Source organism: Pseudopodoces humilis, chromosome 10, assembly GCF_049639895.1.
Source record: "Pseudopodoces humilis isolate 2021_Gansu_Grassland_sample_001 chromosome 10, ASM4963989v1, whole genome shotgun sequence".
NCBI lineage: Eukaryota > Metazoa > Chordata > Aves > Passeriformes > Paridae > Pseudopodoces > Pseudopodoces humilis.
In genome coordinates this window covers 23,386,310-23,404,762 of record NC_142209.1, presented here as the reverse complement: position 1 = coordinate 23,404,762, position 18,453 = coordinate 23,386,310, and the positions used below count along the sequence as shown (strand labels likewise).

Here is an 18,453-nt window from a genome sequence, read left to right as displayed (position 1 = left end):
AAAGGAAATGCCTACTTCACAGAAACTGTTTTACTTTGGGGCATAACAGTGGGGAAAACTCCTTTTGAACCAAAGTCTCCTATTGAACCTATCAGGTTTGTTGCTACATTCAAAAAGCTTTGTGATAATTACCAGCTACCCATCAGCAAGGCTGTGGGTAACCCTCTGTCCCTGTGAAACAGGGAGGAAAATCCAGGAGTGTGTTTTCCCTGAGGATTTAGGCAGGCTAGCAGTGAGCCTGTGGGCTTCTGGCAGGGTGTGGTTGGTGGAGAGGCATTCCAGGATGTAGGGGCACTAGGGGGCTGCCAGACCACACTTAAACTGAACTTGTCAGAGTTTGCTGGTTGGGAGCAAAGGTGTTTGTCAGAGTCACTTTTTACACAGGCAGATAGCGATAGAACAGGGTGGAAGTGGTTTTAAAAGTCCTTTTAAAACTGAAAGAGGAGAGATTTACATATTATTTATTTCTTCTTCTTCTTCTTCTTCTTCTTCTTCTTCTTCTTCTTCTTCTTCTTCTTCTTCTTCTTCTTCTTCTTCTTCTTCTTCTTCTTCTTCTTCTTCTTCTTCTTCTTCTTCTTCTTCTTCTTCTTCTTCTTCTTCTTCTTCTTCTTCTTCTTCTTCTTCTTCTTCTTCTTCTTCTTCTTCTTCTTCTTCTTCTTCTTCTTCTTCTTCTTCTTCTTCTTCTTCTTCTTCTTCTTCTTCTTCTTCTTCCTCCTATTATTATTATTACTATTACTGGTACTGTTACTGTTGCTGTTGCTGTTGCTGTTATTAATTCTACATTATTATTAAGAAATTCCTGACTCAGAGGGTGATGAGGAACAAGTTGCTGAGGGAAGCTGTAGATGCCCCATCCCTGGAAGTGCTTGAGGCCAGGTTGGATGGAAGATGGAACCCTGAGCAACCCTGAGTTTTTCAGGTGGCATCCCTGCCCATGGCAGCAAGGTTGGACCTGGATGGTGTTTAATGTCCCCTCCAGCCCTGGAATTCCAGCCCCACAGATTCTATGACTCTATTCTGAAATGGGGATGATCTCTGCCTGTGCACACGTGGGCACCCCACACTCCTATTGCCAAAACTCAAAGGACCAGCCAGCTGACGTTCCTCTGTGACGCCAGCAACGGGAAGAAAACAGCCCCTTGGGAGGGACAACTGCTAAAGGGAAAGGCTCTTCTTTGGTGACACTGGGAACACTTTAACACTCGCAAAATCATTAGGTTTAATGTTTCTGTTATTTTGCTGTCAATTCTCCTAATGGCGCTCCAGCAGCATGGAGTTGAGTGAGTCATAGAAGTAATTATTAACTAGGCAATGGCACTGAAAAGGCATTCAAAGTTCAATTCAGCACCAGCCCCAGTCGATGTGCAGGGTGTACATTCATTAATGAGCAGGTGCTAAGTGCGTTTGCTGAAGAGAGAAAAGGAGAGAGCCCATTCCATGTGAAATATTTTACCTCATTATTCCCCACAGGGAGGAAAAGGTAGCAGCAGGTGGAGGGAGTCAATAGGAGTAAGGGCATACATCTTGTTCCTCACATTTTTAAGGGCATTTGAAAGACAAGCACTCTGGGTTTTACTACATCAGTGCTCAGATTGATGCAGGGACCCAGAGGTGTTAGGATCCGTAGGAGCAAAGCACGGCAGGAAGCTGTTCCAACAAAACTTGTGAGTCTGAGTGGAAGTAAACAGGCAAAAGGGATGTTTTGGAGCTTGGGAACTGGATGTACCAGGAGATGAAATGATGTGACTAAGGTCACATAAGGATTTGGAGGCAGAGGAGAAAACACTGCTTAGAGTTAGTGCATCTTGTGACTCACCCACCAGACTTCCCCTTTTCCTAGATGTGCTTTCTGCTGCAGGCACACGGCCACCCTTCCAGACAGACTTGTAGCTGGGGTGACAGAGGTACATCAGCTCCCTCCCAGTCATCTGTCCTTCCTCTGCCCAAGGCTCAGTACCAGCGGGAAAAAGGCAGAGCAAAAGTTCACAGCAACAGTGCCACAGTCTAGCCTGGGAGGCTGGGCTTGTGTAGGACTTCTTCATTCTGGTTTTTTTTTCCGAGTTCTGGGGAAAAGGTTTTGTTTCAGTTTGGAGAGCAGGAGTGATAAAACACATTTCTAAAGGCAGGAAGATGATATCTGCTGAGATGAGCAGCAGCTGCCTGGAACAGCAATTACAGACCCTGCAGGTGTGTCATGGGTCTGGGCAGGGCAGGCTCCAGGTTTGCATTTCATGAGCGTGGATCTGCGTGAACAAGAGTGGAGTCACCCAGAGGAGGTGATGGGCTGTCTAGAGTGAGATCAGCAGTGATCTGTGTTCTTTCATGAAGTGTGAAGCAGGGTGATGGTGATGGGATGGATCTTATCTGTATCAAGCCACCAGCAGTTGGACTGAGTCCATCCCCACGCCACAGCAGGGAGGTGACCAGCTCATGTGTCCACGGGAGCAGAGCTGTGGCAGACAGCTGTGGCTAGGGCTGGACAGCCTTCTCCAGGGCCTTGGGGATGCTGTGCATTCTACCACAGGGCTCTTGCACATCACCTGGCAGCCAGAGAGGACCTAAGAGCCTTCTTGCTCTGCCCCTGCAGCAGGTCAGCTTTTGCACTGGAGGTGTCATAACACAGGTGGGCTCATGGTGAACCCAGCTCACATTCACAGATCCCTGATGCTCTCTGGTGCTGTCATGGGGTGAGGGAGCCCTGGGGGAAGGGGATTCACCAAAAGGATGGATTGAAGGGTTGAACTGACTTTTTTTTGTTTTTGTTTTTCACATGAGTGAGCCACAAAATACCTCAAGCTCAATTGACTGTCACAGTTTCTTCATAATCTTCTAACCTTGCCTTTCCCCTCTGTGTCCAATATCCCAGACCAATGATAGTCTTGAAGAAAAAATGTAGTGGAAACCAAGGAGTCTCACCAAATATGTAAGTCTCAGAGAGTCAACATATTCTAATGAAACCTGCCTTGGTGATGGGCTCTAGACAAGCTCTGAGCAAGGTTTCACATTTTAGCTTCATGGGTTATTTGGACTGCTGTGATAACTCTGCTTTTAATTGAAAGCAAGCCTGTGTGGGCTCCTCAGATTGTTTCCATTCAGACTGACACCTCCAGTCACCCCTAAAAGCCGAGTTCCAAGGCAGCAAAAAGAGCTTTATAGCCTTGGCTTTAATTAACTCCCTACAGCAAGAGACACTTCGGCTGTAACGCGCCAGTGGCTTTCAGATACGCCATTTATCAGCTCCCTAAATGCAATCAGAGCCAGTTTGATCCAATTAGGCAGTGGCAGTACAGGATAGCACCCTGCAGCCTGTGTGCAGCGGCACTCAGCACAAGGAAATGCAATGCACTGCAACCTCCCCATCTAGGACACAGTGTCATCATCCTTCCATGTGATCCCATCAATCCCTTTCTATGATTAAGGTCAAAGGCCTCAAAAAGCACTTCAGTGTCTGCAAAAGGCTGAGCATGTAACTCTTGCATGTCATGTAGACAAGCCCATTTGTCTCTTCCAACCTGCAAGGAGGGTTATGGTGCCAAGAAATTTCAAGGATCATCCAGATTCAACCCCTTGCCATGAGCAGGGACATTTTCCACTACACCAGGTTGCTCAAAGCCCAATCCAACCTGGTCTTGAGCATTTTCAGGGATGGGGCAGCCACAGCTTCTCTGAGCAACCAGTGCCAGTGCAACCAGTAGCCTTTTCCCATCACTGTCTGCCCATGTTAAGGTCTCTCTTGCTCTGTTTTATAAGCTCTCTTCAAATACTGGAAGGCTGCAGTGAGGTCTCCCCAGAGCCTTCCCTTCTCCAGGCTGAGCCACCCCAACCCTCAGTCTCTCTTCCTACTCTGAGCATCTCCATGGCCTCCTCCAGATTCACTCCAGCAGGTCCCTACACCTGCCCCTTCTGACCTTGAGGACTTACCTGGGGGACATTCTGCGAGCTGGGGAGGGTTTTCTCCTCATCAGCTGAGGCTGCAGTGGGCACACAAGAGGTGTTGGAAAGGTCTCGTTGGTGCATGGATTCTCCCTGTTGTGTTTTTAATGGTGCTCATGGAGGGACCAGTGAAGCTGCTGTTCCCCCATTTTCTGTGTGCTTTTGTCTGCACAGCTCTTTGCTGGTCTCAGTCTGGGTTCTGTCCTTTTGCCAGAGTCCAATCTCTACCATCTTAGGCCAAACTTATAGGGCCAAATTGCACCCAGAAACACCCAGCACCACCTCAAATGATGGTGTCACCTCTGAGCATCTGTGGTCACCAAAACTGTCAAACCAAAATTTCCTGCAGCTATTCAAATATAGAAAGCCTTGCACTACCTTAGATAAAGTTGTGCAATTTCCCCTCTTCTTACAAGAAGGAAATCAGCCACCACAGATCAGATATCTTGCTTCTCTTTTTGGTTTTGGCCCTGGGGAGCTGACTCCATCCTACATCATTCTGATGGGCCACTTGCAAGTCCATCCTCTTTAATGCTGAATTAATTTGCATTTCTTTTAAGTGCTTGTGTTTGCTTCAGCAGACAGGCTGTGAGTTATTGCCTGATCTGCTTTTCTGTTCAGGAGGTTACAAGGGCCTCATTAAACAGGACAGGATATGCAAAATGAAAGGTGACTTACCCACTGAGTAATGCTGAAGTTTAGAAGCACCAGGCACCAAGACAAGAGCTCTTGCATCACTGCCTGCAAAGCTTTTTGCCCTGAGTTCAGGGTTTAGATAAAATTATCATTAAGCCATGAATTTACCTGGAAACTGACAGCCTGAATGACTGACACCCCAGCAGTCAGCACATGAAATAGATCCCACTCAGGTGAGCACCAGCTGTGCAGAAAGTGGGTTTTATCCAGACTGATTGATGAGGAGGTACCAATACCAGGAGCTGTCTTTGATTTGATTGAGGGATGAGGCTCCTTAAAGCAGTGGCTTGGTTTTGATGGATGCCAGAGATCAGATTGTGAGGAGCAGAGCAGATCAGGTGGGATCTGGGCAAGGAGAACCTCGATGCTGCAGGAGATGCACTGGCAGAAGAGCTGAGAGCCAGCAGGCACAGCCGAGGGGCTGGAATTGGGGCTGGGGATTAGACCAGAAGGGTTTTCTGCTGCCTCTGATACTTCAGGTGGGGAGTGTATCCAAGAGGACCATTTAGGCTGGGTGGTGCCAAGGTCTGCTCTGAGCAGCTTCACCAGAGGTTAAAATCAGATGCACTGAGCACCAGGGGGGCTGGAGTCATTTTGGAACTGGGTGCAGTGGTTCTTGCAGCAGCAAGTGCAGCTACCAGTGCCTGAGAGATGCTGTGAAGGCCCTGGGGCAGTGAAGGCAAACCAGCACAGTGCTGGCATTTGGCAGGAAGAGACAACATTGATTATGAGTCTCTTTTCCCACTGAGTCGCTGCTTCCCACCAGATGAAACCAGATTTAGCACCCTTGGAACTCCTGGGCTATTGGTCTGCTGTCCTGTCAGCCTGGCGAAGCCTGTGCCAGGTCTGTCCCTTCTCTGATGCCCAGAACAAATCCCCAAGTGTCACCTCCTTCTCCTCTGTCCCTGCTTTGTTCCCCTCTGCCCACAGCTCAGGGGACAGGGCAATGAGCTTGTGAACCAGGGAGCTGCTCTCCCACCCCCCCCACACACACCTTTTTTTTCTTTTCTTTCTCTTTTATATTCCTCTTTTAGCTTTATCAGGCAGTCTAATAAAATATATTGTCTCTCCCTATAAACCTTGCCTCCAGAGACTTAGCCGCGCTGAGGTTGCTATAACAACAACCGAGCTCTCTGCCAGCAAGAATTGAAGGGAAAAGGTACTGGGAAAACCAAGGGGGAGTTCAGCAGAGAGACCCCCCTGCATGTGTCACTTTACCCCTGCGAGGGGCAGGATGAAGCAGAGGAGCAGGAAGGAGAAGCAGCACCTCTAGGGGAAGGAGGGATTAGAGCCCCAAATCTGCTGGGGATGTGCTGCAGGAGCCTCCCCACCGAGCGCACAGAGCAGATCTCCCGAGTGAATGTTTGCCCTGCTCAGGTGGAAATCCAGGCTCAGGAACACCCTGACATTGGCAGTGCAGGTCCCCGGCCACTGGGCTGCTCCCAGCATCATTCCCAGAGCAAAATCCCCATTCCAGCCAGGAAGGAGGTGGGTGTCAAGGACTCTGATGGGCAAACCAGGCACTCTCAGAGGATAAACGGATGCCACATCCTCCTGCGACTGCAGCTGGCCAGGAAAGGTTTCCCCTGTCCCTGAGCAGGGATGCTGAAGCAGCAGGAGAGGGGCTGCCGTGGTTCCTTGGGCTGAGAAGAGCCAGGGAGGGCTCAGGTGAGGGAGAGGGCGTGGAAGTGGCTGGCAAGGGCATGCAAATGTTTGTGGAGGATGCTTGTCCTAGAAAGTAGTAACTTAAAAGAATGAAAAAAATTGTAGGAAAGCTTATCTGGAGTAGCTACAGATGCCTAAAGGCAGGGACACTCTTCTCCATCATTCTCTGTTATTTTTAGCTGATTGCAAATGCCACAGTGAAGCTCCTCTAACTCCATCAGCCAGGGATTTATTCTAACCAAATCTTAATTTTTCCCTCCCAAGTTATGGATTAGGGGCTCTGAATTGTTAAACATCTGAGGATTGCCAAGAATAGTGAGTTTGTTAAGCGCCCTGAGAGCTGGGCATTAAAGAAAGTTAAGTTATTGTTCTCGGATCCACTGCAGAGATGAATATTTATGGATCAATCTAGTTTCCCAGAGTCTCATCATTTCTTATGTCAACTGTATTTTATAGAGATGTCCACAGGGAAGGAATTGACTTTTGTCCTGGGCCCAAACCAAACAAGCTAAAGCAGCGATTATTTGGGTTTTGAAACAGTGGGATAATTTAATCTCAACATCTATCGATCTCCTTCTGCACTGGAATCCTATGGTTAAACATCTGCAAGGCAATTAATAGCCTAGAGCACAAATTCATTACAGAGTTATCAATAGATACTGAGTTTTAGACTGAGAAAAAAAAATCAATCTGCTTACTTTGGAGTAAAAGAAAATAAAATGCAACTTCACTCAGCTAAAGATACATCTAAGGCCATGAGGGAGCTGCTCCCTGTTGTTAGCAAGGTTTGAAAAGCAGATCCATTTCAAGCCACATGGTTCCCAGCTTGGGACAGACATGGGTAAATCTTTCAGGAAAATAGCTGGTGTTTCCCCCAAAAATCAGATCTTGAAATAATAAATTTAAAAAAATAGTTAAAACTTGGGGGAAACAGTGGCAAAGCCTGGTGTGGCTGACCCTGATCCCTTTAGCTGGGGATGAGTTTTGTGAGTCCTTCCCTGGCTGAGCTCCCTCCTGGAGGCAGCTGCCTTGGGTGGTGAGCAAAGTGATTCCCATATTAGTTAATTAATTGGTGCAATCTGTTAATGAGCTTTATAATGTACTTTGTGGGCCATCTGGACAAAAGATGATTTTGAGGATGGCTGCAGCATGTCCCTGCCTTTTATTAGCTGTAATGGTTAAATATGGACTAATTAGGGGGGACACAAAAACCAGCTGGAAAGGGCTGGGGCTCTCACTGGTGGATCAATCATTGATGAGTGGGAACTGCAGCTAACAGGGAAATCTGTGCCTTTCTGAGCAGGATGGGGGAATTAATCCATGCTGAGCAGCGTGGCAGAACAGACCATGCAGTGGACCAAGGGCAAAGCCCAGGGTGCAGGAGATGCAGGGCAGCAGCAGGACTGCTCCTCCTGGATTCAGGCACAGTGGATGCTTCACAATCCTGCCCCTCAGCAGCTTCTTGGGATCCTCCTGCCAAAATCTGGCCCATACTTCACTGTTGTGGTTGGAAATCTAAAGGCAGAGGGCTGTCAGTTGTTTAGAGCATTACAGTGCAGTAATACAATAATCACCAGGTGCCTGGAATATTATTTAAATGTACAAAACAAATATTACAGAGTGGGGATGTGAAAAAAAACAAGTGAGAAGAGATAGACCCAGGCAAACCCAGAGAAATTTCTTCTCTCTGGCCCCTGCCCTTGTCTCAGCCCCGAATAAAGTGATGTTCATCTCATCCCTGTTTGTCAGAGCTCATTTCCATTGCAAGGAAATAAAAAGTGCTCAGCTCTAACAAGTAGCAGGGAGATATGTGAGCATCTGGAGGGGAATCTTCTCAGTCAATCATGTGCAATGTAAACCCTCGGTGAAAACACCCAGGATCCACTTTGCAAAATGACTCCAATAAATGACAAAACAATATGCATGCACTCTTAAGGAAGTAAGAGATTAAACAAAGACCTAGAGCTTATAATCATTAGTGCTTTGGGGCAGGAATTATTCACAGTAAAAGACACCTGCCTGATGTGTTGTTTAGCAGTTTTGCAAGTTTTCTCATTTCCATTTCCTAGACAATGCTTCAAATTTGTTTGTAACCAGAATAATTTGAAAAAAACTGGGTCCCTTCTATGTGCATCCTCTTCCACTTAGCAATGCATAGATCTGCATCCATAGCCCATTTGAGCAGAAATGGCTGCAGAATGGTGGCCACCCAAATTAACAACTATTTCTTGCAGTTGTAACCCAAAACCCTCTGAGCTGAGCAACTGGCATCCTCCAGAAGACAGCCCTTTTTAGGACTTGGATTTAAAAGCAGTTTGGTTTGGATTTTTAGTGTCAATATACTCCCCTGAGGAGGAAAAAGCTCAGTAGCCTATTGTCAGATTGGGTGTGGGAAGTGGTATTTGTCAGCAGTGAGAATGCTGACCGACCTGAGTCATGGTCCTGAAACCTTGGGATTGGTGAGATTCCTGCTTCTGGGGGCTCATTCCCTCCAGGAACATCATCTGTAAGAGAAACCAGCACCTGCAAGAACTCCACAAATACGAGAGTTCCTGCACCCCTCAGGCTCAGTCTTTGCCTGCCCTCATTCACCAGTTGTTCCCAGTCTCCACCACACAGACTTTCATTCAGCCTGTGAATGATGAGCTGCAAATACAAATTGCCTTACACCACAACTCTAATGCCTGTTTTTCACACCTCAGATTTTCACCAGGCTTCCTCTTAAAGCAATAAGGATGCTTAATAGGCAGCTTGATAATTCTGTGAGGGGTCGAGTGATTGGAAATGAGCACCCCTCCCTGTGAAAGCAGCACTTCCAGCTGGTCACTGCCTCTTCCCACTGCCCTGAGAATGAATGGTGCTTTATTTATAGGCAAGGCACAGAGCTGAAGGCCCAGGATGAGAGCTTCCAGCTCCAGAGAATAGAAATAATATCTGTGATTGACCTAAATGTCCAAGGCAACCGCTGACAGCCTAAACACAGCACAGGAGCAGAGCCTTTAATGAATAAACGGAAAGAAATTTATACCCAAGGCTGCAAGAGAAGTCCTTGGGAAATAAATCCCCTCAGCCTTTCAGCAGCAATTGCTGGAGGTAGATGACCAGATCTCATCCTGCAAACATTCACAAAAAATTACACAAACCTCCCTGAGCATGGCAGAGCTTCTAGACCAAAGCCTCTGACGTGACAATATGCAAACACCAGAAGAGATCCTGAACTGGCATTTCAGTTCCCAAATTTTGCCTGGGCCAGGTCAGAAATATCTGGGACACGGCACTGGGAGGCTGTGAGCCTGCAGGGTGGCCCCAGCAGCTGGGCACAGCACAGGGGGGAGCTGCCATCAGCCAGGGGAGTCCTAAGCTCAGCCTCTGGTGAGTGATGGGTGATGCCCAAGCATTTGATGCCTCAACAACCTCATGCATCAAGGTGAGAGCCAAACACTGCTGGAAGAATTTTCCTGGAAGCAATTTAGAGCACAGCAGTGCAGATCTGGGATGTCGGGGAGTTTCTAGACTCACAGAACAACCCTGGAGGTCATTTATTTTATGGAGGTCATTTATTTCCCATATCCCACCCTCACCCCTAAAATCCTTCCCCAGACTTGACAAAAAGCAGCACACCCCTGACACCCCCAAGCCAGAGAGCTTTGCTGCAGTTGCGAGGTGGAAAAGCCTCTGGGGCTGAACTGGGACCCTCAGACTCAAATATAACCTTGGCTAAGACCTTATGCTGCATCCTGGGCATGGAGAGCTGTAGGAAATGTAAATCCTCCTCAGAGCAGAGGGAAAGGAGGCAGTTCTCACTGCCTGTGCTACCAGAGGGAGCTGGTAGGTGTCACTAGCCAAAAGCACAACAGAAAAAAGAAGAGCAGGAATGTCCAGTTCAGATTTCCCATTCAAGCCTTCACTGCAGGGTCGGGGTGTGCATTTTTGGCACAGCACAATACTGGGGGAAGCACAGATATTGCACCAGGCAGATTGGGCTCATGATTCAGAGGTGGCCAGAGCACTGTGGTGTCTTTTGTCTGCAGCTCAAGTTATTGTCCACAATTGGTATTTGCTGGTTGCTGAGAGCACAGCTAAAAGCAGAGGGCAGTGGGATGGGTTCTGGTGGCCAGCATTAGGACAAGCAGATGTAACAGCTGTCTTTCAAACTTTGCAGCAAAATGTGAGTGGCTGCTGACAGAGCATCTGCGACAGACACACTCTAATCCAGCCCAGCCTGAGCTGACAGGAGCTGGGCCACAGCCTGACAGTCACTTCCAGCTGGTCTTAGTCCGCCCCACTGCCATGAAGAGGGTCCTGCCTCCACTGTCATAGCTGACCCCTTCCTCCTATCAATACCAGAAACCTCATTCTGGCTGAAAAGTCCCATCTGATCTCCTTTTCTCCCCCAAAAAATGTTAATTTCCTGCTGGATCCTTTAATAGCATCCCAGAACCACAGATTACTCTGACTTGGAAGGGACTCAGAAGGATAATCGAGTTCAACACTTGAATGAAGGCAGCTCCCTGCTCTGTCCCTGCCATGTACATCCACTGAGGAAAACTCCAGCCCTGGCTACCACAGAATCCATCAGGTCTTTTTTATTCCCATTTTTTTCCCCCTGTGCCATCTCACAAGCTTGGACTTCTGCAGCCTGTGCTCTGAGCCGTGGTTATTGCACACAACTTCCCCCTCAAACACTCTGACAAGTAATAGAAATATCCTCCTTCCCCAGCTCGTCAGCCAGGAGCTCTCCAGCTTTAATGCAGCGCTCAATTTTTGCTTCCTGGAAGAAGAAGGGCAAGAGAGGGGGAGACAGAGCAGTGCAGCCACGAAGAGGGAGCTGATAAAGGCTAATGAATTTATAGGGATTATAGCAATCCTTCAGCCAAAGCCAGGGACCCACATAGCTACACAGGCCCATGTGATCTGCCTGCAAGAAATCACTCAAAACACAGGCTCTTTTTGCTCTAATTATTAAAATACACACTTTCGCTCTAATTAATTATGGCTGGCAGCAACAACAAGAAGACAGGGTAAATATTTCACTTGGCTGCAGGTGGACAGATGTGCTGTGACCCCAATATGCTGTGACCCCAATATTCTATGACCCCAATATGCTGTGACCCCAATATGCTGTGACCCCAATATTCTATGACCCCAATATGCTGTGACCCCAATATTCTATGACCCCAATATTCTATGACCCCAATATGCTGTGACCCCAATATTCTGTGATCCCCCCACAACTTGAAACCAGAGGAGCATTTTGCCCAGGCCAGGCTGAGCCCTGCACCCCCAGCTCCCCAGGGGTGATGCTGGGGGCCAGCAGGGGCTGGGAGGGGCCGTGCTGGTGGCAGTAGGATCCCAGTTAAGATGATAAAGCTTATGGGATGCAGCGGGTCCTGCTCGGATTTTGGTCTCGAGAGCAAAGGGCTGGGGCTGTGCCTGCTGCTCTCATGGATTTGGGCAGCAGATGGAGCTCGCTCCGCTGCTATGAGCAATTCCTGGCATTTCCTCACCCTGGGCTGGGATTTGGCTGCTCTGAGGCTGTGTGTGCCCTGCCCCTGGCCAGCCGAGGGCTGCCAGCTCGCCCACAGCTGGGACAGGGGTGCCACCCCTGCTGCATCTTCTCAATTTGGGTAAATCCCGGCCATCTCCGTTTTTACCATGTTTTTTCGTGGTGTGGTTGCGCTGCCCACCAAGATTGGAGCCCCTGCCCCACTAGGCAAGACCTCAAGGAGATTTGGCTACCAAAATACCTGGCCCAAATGGCAAGCTTGAGGTCAACAGGTTAAAAGCTGAGCTCCAAGTGTTCCCACTGAGGTGTCCCACCTGACAGAGGCACTCTGGTCTCCGGCCACCTCTCGAGGACAGGAAAGCTGTGGCCATGGGTGATGGATGTGGCAGTGCTGGAGAAACCCTGGCCTCCTCCTCTGGCCATGAACTCACCTCACCACCACTGGGGTTTTGAATCTAAGAACTTTTTTTGTGTGTCAGGTCATCATAAAATGCCTTGAGCTTAAAGGGCAAGTTAATCTGTTATTTAGTCTTTTAGTCCAGTGAAATGCTTTTTTTTAAAATTTATTTTTATTTTCACACATTTGCATGAACTTCAAGGCACAAAAAAGCACAAACCTTTTTTTTACTTTTTTGTTTGTTTGTTTGTTTTTTCTTCTTTTTCCTTCTTTTTTCTCCTCATCTCTGCTGGTTTTGTGTGGGATAGAATGAATTTTCTTCCGAGTAGTTTGGCTGGTGCTGTGCTGTTGGATTTGTGACCAGAGCTGTGGCGATAGGGGGGTGTTGTAGCTATTGCTGGACAGGGCTTACACAGGCACAAGGGCTTTCCTGCTTCTGCCACCTCCTTCTGAGGAGCATGGGGGTGCACAAGGGGTTGGGAGGGGACCCAGCCAGGACAGCTGACCACAGTGACCACAGGGGTGACCCTGACCATCTGATGTTGTGCTCAGCAATAAAAGCAGTGTGAAGAAGGAGGAAAGAGGGATGTTTGGAGGGATGGTGCTTGTCTTCCCAAATCACTTTTACACCTGATGGAGCCCAGCTGTCCTGGAGATGCCTCAGCACCTGCCTGCCGATGTGAAGCAGCAAATTAATTCCTTATTTTGCTTTACCTGCACACACAGGTGTTAAACTGTCTTTATCTCAGCCCATGAGCTTCCTCACTTTTACCCTTCCAGTTCTCTCTCCCCCATCCCACTGGGAGGTGGTGAGCAAGCGGCTGTGTGGTGCTGAGCTGCCCACTGGGGTTAACCCACATGACCTCACATTCTCTGGGAAAAAACAGCCTCCCTTCACACCGTTTTCGGTGTTCCTGAGCAGACAGTTTTCTCCCATCACCACCTGCCCACAAACACCTGTATCCAGAATTCCAGGCCAGCTGCTCCTGGGGGCTGAGCTCCTCCAGGCTTCGTGGCAGTCCCTGGAAGACGCGGTAGATGGCACTCCGGATATGACATTCCGGGCTTAAAACTTCACTCCTGAAGTTAAACTGAAATTAAAAACCCGGAAAAGTTCAGGAGAGCTTTAAGCCTCTTAATTTAAATACAGATGCTGAACGTCTGGAAGAAATTCCTGACACTGGAAGCTGCTTTTCCCACCTTGCTCAATAAGAAAGGTGCCATGCCCGAGTTATCAGCACAGGTTGGGTGTGGGATCCCTGAAGCAGCAGGTAACCAAACAGAGATTTGGGGGGAGGCAGGTGGAGAAAAGGGCATGGCTGATTTCATTATCACTAATAATAATGAGCCCTTCTCTCTAAAAAAAAAATCTCATTGCAGAAAATGCCTGATATAAAGCTGGGTGGAGAAATGGCATGGGATGTGGATGCTTTTCTGGGGCTGGCTTCAGAGAGGTGCCACATCCCTGACCCATTTTCTTGGCTGGATGGAGGAGTCTTCTGAACACCTCAGCCCCACACAGCCACTGGGACTCTGCATTTCCCTCTGTTGAAATGCAGTAGGAGGCACTGCTGGTGAAAGAGGTTTGACAAAAAGTAGGCAAATTATGTCTAATTGATTCTTAAATCCTGCTGAGCAGGACCATGAGGGTACAGAGCCATTTCAGGTACTGAAACAGCAGGACAGAGACTTGAGTCAGGGTGCAGCTGTTGACTCCAGAAAGAAGCTGCTCCCATTGCAAGTGCTTCTCCAGGTATCCTAACTTTTACTGAATTTCCACTTTTTTTTTTTTTTCAGGAGGTGCAGTGATCTTCATGTGTGTCCGACAGTGTAGGTCAACAGACTCTGCTCCATACTTTTGGGATACAAGAGTTAAAACTAGTTGTAGATATTCCTTGGAATGTGACACTTGAGGATTTTTTTAAAGCAAATAATCTGTTTTTAAATGAAACAAAAGACAACTATATTTTTTAATCTGTTACTAAACTCTTTCATCTCAGGGGAAAAAAAATGAGAAAAATACTATTATCCTTGTAGTATTTTGACTTTTTTCTCTACATTTATTTAGCCAAATATCAGGCAAAAGGCATAAAATCATCTGATATTAAGCTTAGGTTCTCTGAAGGTGAATTTTTCCCAGGTAAAATCCTCCAGGAAGCAAGGCAGGGAAAAGTCTCTTTGACTTTGAAGGCTCTCACTTGTTCTTCACTCAGGCTGCATTTGGGGAATGTTTTCAGCAATGTCTGGTCCAAGATGGCTTTGAGGTTATAGGCACCCAAATCCCACTGAAAGGCTTTAAAAAAAAGAAACATGGGAATAGCTTCTTCATGGATAAGCAATATCCTGGTTTGGACAGCTTTCCTTGGATTCCAGCAGAAGAGGAAAGATGCTAAATAACCATAGGATTGGCATGCTCACACCTTTCCTAGCACTGGTGTCTTCGGTGCTCCAGCCACCTGAGACCTTTGTGCACATGTTTTCCACAGAGCTGTCCAGCAGAACATTCATTGGTGCCTTTCTGTGGGATCCACCAAGAAAAAAAATCCACATTTCTGCATCTCCATCCGAAACACGAGCGGCTAAGCCACGGGGAGAACAGAGCAGCAGCCCTGCTGCAAAGGTGATGTACAACCTTCAGGTCTGTGCGTGCCTTAGCAGGTCTGAGGGAGGCTGGGTTATAAATTTCTGCTCCTCTCTGTTCTTGCAGGACATTTTATATTCTGCAGGTTGCGCCCTACTTCAGCGAGCCAGGTGCGAGAAACCTGATATTAAGTAAGCTGGGGAACTTGTGTTTCTTTCCTAATGGGATTCCAGCTGTCATTAATCCTTTCCTGAGATGTGTGTTTCCAGAAGAAGGCGTGGGCAATCAGCAAGACTGATGTGCTGCTTCTTGGATGAACTATGCTCAGTTGCCATGGTGTGGAAGGCCCTGCTGGGTTAATTCGCTCTGCAGAGCCAGATCAAGGAGCCATCCCCAGCCCAGAGGTTGTGTGGGGAAGGCAGCATTCCCTCATCCCTTGTCTGGGGGATGGAGGCTCAGGAAGAGAAGGTGACTGGCCAAAAATACTGTGCTGAAGAGGGCTCTTCAGTGGCACTACATGGACATGTCCCACTGTCTGATTCATTTCTGATACGCAGGTTTTAGAAAATTAAGATGCCCAGAACAAAGAAGTGAGTATTATTGGGTATTTTTCCCTCTACTGGGCAAAACCCACAGTGAAATTCTTCCTGTGCTGCAGGCCAGGAGTGGTCAGGACAAGAAGAGCCAGTCAGTGTATGAAGGGAGACAGGACTGTGCCTCGTTGCTGACCTCATGCTGTATCCCATTGTCCCAGGAGGACCCAAGCAGGATTTGGCACCTGTGCATGGCCTGGCACAAATCCACCAGCTTCCTCTGTGTACCCTACACCTTTGTCCCTCCCCTGCAGTGTGGCTCAGCCTCACCTCTGTATAGCAGTTCAGCTCTTCAAGCGGGAGTGAAGGATGCTGGTGGAAACCCAGAGGTAAAAGCTGTGTTCTGCCTCTCCCAGCTGCCACTCAGGTGGTCCCTGCAGGTTGCATCCATGTAGGATCCCAAATCTCACATCTGGCCGTGGTGGTGGGCCGTCTGCCGTAGGCAAGGTCAGAGGGGAGGCAGGTGGCTTTTGATCTTCCCTCCTATTTTCTTTCTGAGCCTCGATTTACTGACAAATACTCTGTGGTTGTTTTTGGCAGGAAAGGGGTCATTTCACTGAAGACAAACCTGCCCACAGGGGATGCAAGTCTCCAAGACCAGCCTAGCTGGAGAAGAGAGCTCCTAGCTGAGTGGGAGGAGGGGAGTAACTGGGTTGGGATCTCCCTGGAAGCACAGGGCACTTGTCAGGTGGCAGCAAGAGCTGGAGATGTTCCTGGGTGCTGCTCAGTGGGTGTCTCTGCTTTTTTTCCCTGTATAAACCTGCAGAGTCTTGGGGAGCACAGGTACCTTTCAAAGAGCAGAAAGATTTGCAGTGGCAGAAATCTACTTCACATCCCTTTTATACACATCAGCCTTCTCACAGGGGTTGTTAAGATCTCCCAAAAGCTTCTGTACAGCAGAGTAGCTGCTGAAAAAGCGCTGATATCCAGGAGGGTGACATTTGCACTGAGATGTGCTTACCTCTTCATTGTGTACCAGAGCAGAGAGTAACTAAATCAAACCCTCAGCAAAATTCCCAGTGCCACGTACACCATGATCAAGGGGAATTTAGGGGCTTGCTGCACTTCAAATAACACAACAAACCTGCATGCCCCACATAAAGATCCTGAATAGAAACACAATAATTTGCTGAAATTCTTCTCCAGCACTCTCATGTTTCATCCACCACATCAGCAAATATTTAACAAGTCTGGGGAAAAAAAAAAAAAAAAAGACAAGAAAAATTAATAGGATTTAAAAAACATCTTTAAGTACTTAAAGAGCAGCTTACAATCAATTAAAGACCTCATAAACACGAGAATATAAACAATATCAAAAATTTTCTGCACATTATAAAATGATTTGCCATAGAGTGGCTTGCGTGAAGAGATTAGATATGCTTTGCAGCATAAAACATTATTCTGTAAAGGCATTATGTTTCAGCAAATACACCACGCTAATTGTATTAGAGGAAGCTCAGGTGAAGCATAATTCCTGGATTAAAAAATTTGAGACACAGGTTAAACAATATGTGTTGGTCAGGCTGCTTGAAATTTGCTGGCCTGGCAAGTCTGAAATGGGGTTGTTTTTTTTTTTTTTTACATTGATTGAATTACTGATATTTTTTTGGTAGTCTCCAGGGTTTGTTTTTTAAGGGTACTAAAATTTTGAGCCAATATAATGGAATATATTATGTATATGAAAGCAGGAAAAAAAAAATTGTTCTTATTTCAGTATTTAAACAATCTTACTAATGATAGAGTTGGAAACAAGTCTTAACATTGCTGTTATTCTAAAAACATATTCCCACTGGCAAACTCTTTTAATTTACTTAATTATTTCTCAGACCTGAAAATAATTAACACTTTCTACAGTGGACTTAGGAGGAATACAAACCCTACAACCATCCAGAAGATGTTTTTGGCCAGCAATGGATATGATCCACAGCTCAGGGCCGGGGCTGGGCGATGCATGGTCGGTGTCAGTGAATTTTTCAAGCATTGGTGTGTGGCAGTTCACTCATGTGTGCAGAGCAGGTGTTTGCATGTGCTGGCACTCACTCTTAGTGCTTTTAGATGAGCCAGCCTTAGCAAACCACTTTTTAGGTAAAACCTCTGCTTCACCCACCCACCTATACTCTAACTTCATCTCAAACTTTCTCAGATGGAACAGGGAAAAAAATCTACAGAGTGAAATAATTTCTTTTTGTTAAGTGATGTGCACTGACTGTAGAAGCTGTGGGATGCAAAGAAGAAATTCATTAGGGTTCCTTCACCCCTATTTTTTGACAGGGAGCACAAGCACAAAGAAAACTCCTCACTGAAAAAAATTTCCAGACTTTGTCTTATCAAAACGATCCTGAGCTGGTTTTGTATGACAGGAACCCACAATAAATAAAAAAAAAAAGACAAAACACAAGAAAGAGAAGAAAAATGGCAGTCACCCTGGGAGGAAGCTTCCCAGCATATGATAAATTGGAAAATGGACATACAGAACATGCTGACATACATTTTTAATGGCCCAATTGCTCAATTAATTCTTTCCCTTTTCCCTTTTTAATGTGAAAATCGTCATAATTCCTCCCAGATTAGTATAGATACAGGCCGACAGTCTCTCCTGCTCAAGGTATTTGCAGGACATAATTCATTCATAAAGCCATAATGCACTCATCTATCATCTGAAATATTTCTTTTTTTTTTTTTCCTTTCCTTTTTTTTTTTTTTTTTTCCCTTTTCCTTTCCCTCTCTCCCATTTGTGCTTGGGGCTCTCGCTGAGTCTCTGGGCACTGATGTATTAGCTGGCATATGCAAGCTATGAATTATCAACTGAAAGGAGTCAATTATCCACTCTAAAAATGAGTGTCTGGGCACCAATAGCCTGAGGGGCCTTTTTTGTATTTACGAAATGATTTCATGGCAAGTAGAGGTGTGTGTGTGTGGAAGGGGGATTGAGGGAGGGGGGGGAGAAAGGAAAAGCTTTTTTTTTTTTGCTTTCCTTTCCTTTCCTTTTTTTCCCTTGTGTCCACCCCCCCCAAAAAGAAAAAAATTAAAATGAAACAAAAAGAACATTTTGAACTTTTAACGCAGTAATCCATTTTTCTAC

At 46.8% G+C, this 18,453-nt stretch overlaps 1 protein-coding gene across 2 annotated transcripts in view; it reads left to right on the top strand.

Moving 5' to 3' along the window:
* TMEM275 (transmembrane protein 275) overlaps nucleotides 1–17,948 on the top strand; it is a 29,655-nt gene extending 11,707 nt beyond the window's left edge. Inside the window, exons 1-3 of one of the 2 annotated variants that reach the window (XR_015773397.1) lie at nucleotides 13,864–13,950; nucleotides 14,684–14,817; nucleotides 14,905–17,948. The gene's annotated coding sequence lies outside the window, so the exon portion shown is untranslated. Of the gene's footprint in view, nucleotides 13,951–14,014; nucleotides 14,028–14,683; nucleotides 14,818–14,904 lie in introns of those variants that run through there. The other variant, XR_015773398.1, reaches the window with a different exon arrangement.
* The last annotated feature ends 505 nt before the right edge of the window (nucleotides 17,949–18,453 follow it).